The following is a 3625-nucleotide window of genomic DNA, read 5'->3' on the forward strand; positions in this document are numbered from 1 at the left end:
CTTTGGGGTTGGTTGATGTGGTCTGCACAACTTCAGTTCCTTCTGATTATTTTAGCTAAAGACACTTGTTTGTTTATTCTTTATCATAAGGGTGCAATTTCCTACACAAAATATTGTCCAAAAAGTGCTTAAAAGTGCAGACCTATAAATACCTGGGAGTGCAGCTGGATGATAAACTGGACTGGACTGCCAATACTGATGCTCTGTGTAAGAATGGACAGAGCTAACTATACTTCCTTAGAAGACTGGCATCCTTCAACATCTGCAATAAGATGCTGCAGATGTTCTATCAGATGGTTGTGGCAAGCACCCTCTTCTACGTGGTGGTGTGCTGGGGAGGCAACATAAAGAAGAGGGACGCCTCACATCTGGACAAACTGGTAAGGAAGGCAGGCTCTATTGTATGCACGGAGCTGTACAGTTTGACATCCGTGGCAGAGCGACGGGCGCTGAGCAGGCTCCTGTCAATCATGGAGAATCCACTGCATCCACTGAACAGGATTATCTCCAGGCAGAGGAGCAGCTCTACTGACAGACTGACGAGATCGTTCCTCCCCAACACTATGTGACTCCTCAATTCCACACGGTAGGGTAAACGTTAACATTATACAGAGTTACTGTCTGTTATACCTTCATTGTTATCACTCTTTAATTTAATATTGTTCTTTATCAGTATGCTGCTGCTGGAGTATGTGAATTTCCCCTTAGGATTAATAAAGTATCTATCTGTCTATCTATCTATTTATCTATCTATCTATCTAAAAATAAGGGTTTTTAAGTCTGGAGGGCAAAAAACAGAGGTGGATCTCAAAAAGTGTAATGCCTTTTATAACTAGACATTAAGACAAGTAGAATGGTATGTCGTATGTGGGAGTTTTCTCATACTGGTGACTCAGCAGGCATTGGGCAAAAAAACTGAAGTGATTTCAATGCATCCATAAGTAATTCTTATAAACACTAAAACAGAACTGTTACATGTAACATAATGATAATGAAAATCCACTTTATTGGCCATATACAATGTCTTCAAGCTTTTTGCAGTGCAGGTCAATGGGAAGCTTTAGCTGATCCTTACAGCAACAGATGCAACTTTAGGCTAAAATGAACACACCGGCCCTCAATTTAGAGTCAGCCTGATATGAACGTCTTTGGAGTGAGGAGGAAACTGGAATACCAAGCGAAAATCCTTGCATCCCCTCAGAGATCACAGAGGCCCAAAACCAAACCCATCTAGTTGGATGTGTGACATAGGAGTGCTACCATTGCACCGCAATGCCATCCACTTCCTATATTTACTGAAAGTATTCAGACCCCTTCACTTTCTGTGCTGGACACTTTATATTAAATGGGCAGGTTTGCTGTTTTTGCCCATTAACTTACGCTCAATAACCCATAATGACAAAGTGAATGAGCTTCTTGTGTCACTTGGCCATATCCATTCTGAGTGCTTATCTTCCAGATTGAGATGTGACAGAGGAGATGGCCAGTTTATTCAGCTACAGCCTCAGTGACAGCAATTATTTATTAAATATAAAACTGAGCCAGGGAACAGAAGGACATGAGAGTTGTGAAAACAGAAGGGCTTGTCAGAGATTTTCCTTTGATCAAGAAATCTTTCTTCTATTTCCAGTTTTTGTCATAACCATTTTAGAACTCACTCGAAAATGGTTGGAAAGCTTAGGCAGAAATATTGGAAAAAATGTGCGGGACAATGTTTTAAAGTGATATGTAAATAAAATTCTATAATACAGTAAATGTATCTGATGCTTTTTATGTGTGATCCAGTGGCCACTGATTTTAATCATACTTTTAATTTCTTTGGCTGTATACCACTGAGGACCCAGTTGTATGGTTCCTTCACTTAAATATGCAGTTTAAAAGTAACAATAAACCCTATATGAATAGCCATGGGTTTTGGTGGAAATAGATAGATAGATAGATAGATAGATAGATAGATAGATAGATAGATAGATAGATAGATAGATAGATAGATAGATAGATAGATTTACGGTATAAAGTGCTTTACTGATATTTAAAGCACTTTACATGGACAGTAGGAGAACCACTTCCACCACCAACGTGTAGCATCCACGTGGATAATGCAGTGGCAGCCATTTTTGTGCTAGTGCACTCATCACACATTAGCTATTAAGTGATGAAGTAGTGATACTCAATAATCAGAGCTGTCTTAACATATGGGCACAATGGACACTGGCCTGTGGCCCCAGGAGCATAGTGGCCCACAATGTTTCTGATGTCTATGTATGTTTGGTTTGCTGTAAAAACACTGACCCCAGCACACTGCTTTGCTCTGGGGCCTATGATGCTGTTAAGATGGCCCTGAGTCAATTGGAGACAGATAAGAATTAAGGGGCCTGAATAGACAAGGTCATAATAGGCAAATTTTGCCAGGACATCAGGATACAACATACAATTTTTGAAGAATCCAGGAATTGCTGGTGACCACAGAGAGTCAATACCTTGGTTTTTTGTCTCAAAGGAAGGATTTCATAGAGAAACATAGTGAAGAGAAGCAGATTATCCACAGACTACACAAAGAGTGACCAAACCAGGATTCATGCTCAATTCTTTGGAAATAAGAGGTAGCATCAATAACTGATGCATCACATTAGAACATTAGAAAAATCATGACACCCAACAAGCTCATCCGTCCTATTCACCTAGCTTCTCCAAAACTATTTAAGATCGAGATTTAAAAGTCTCTAACGTACCACTTTCCACCACACTACTTGGTAATTTATTTCATGTGTCTATGAGATTCTGTGTAAAGAAAAACATTCTTTCATTTGTTGGAAATCCAACTGGGTACTCCAGAATCTTCAGTGCTTGATGCATTGCTGTGCTCAAGACCTGGAGGACATTATGAAGAGATGTCAATGTTTAAGAAGCAGGTGCTGTGTCTGCTTGTGCAGATCAGCAAGCTGCTAGTGTGAAGGAAGCTATCCTAGCATTTTGATATTATATGGTGTCAAAAAAGACATAATGAGACACAGCAAGGTTTGGGACAGCCATCCGTATAATTTGATTTCCTGGCTGCAGATTGTCTTTAAATGATAGCACTGCTGTGCGCAAAACCCGAGTCCAATACAGAACTGAGGGAATAGGGAAAAGGTGGAGGCATTTAAAGGGGAAGACAGAAAGTGAAGTCAAATGGGTCGGGCTCATGATGGTCTTCATCCATTGGTTCGAGCCCGGATGTGACGTCAAGAGGACCAGGTGGGATTTCCCGTGAATGGTCTGCAGGCAAGGGAGAAGAAGAGTCAGTGCACTCTGCCACATCTCGGTATGTCTCGGAACTGCCCTTACTCAAGCCCTTTAGCTGCCTCCCATGCGCACGTGTGTGACAATGGATAAATATCATATTACTGTTACTAATAAGGCTAATATTCCTTTTATTTAGAATGTTACTTCCTTATATGACTTGAAACTCAAAATATACATTTGATTGTTCCAAACAGGGAAAATACTGTATGTACAGTATTCCCATACTTAAGTGGTGGCAACTAATATTAAATTATGAAGGATGTATCAAAGTATGAGAAATATGAGACCCCAGGTGAAAAGCTTAAGTTTGTACCCAGCAGAAGACACTGACAAGTAAGGG

Source organism: Polypterus senegalus, chromosome 3 (assembly GCF_016835505.1).
Source record: "Polypterus senegalus isolate Bchr_013 chromosome 3, ASM1683550v1, whole genome shotgun sequence".
NCBI classification, from domain to species: Eukaryota; Metazoa; Chordata; class Cladistia; order Polypteriformes; family Polypteridae; genus Polypterus; species Polypterus senegalus.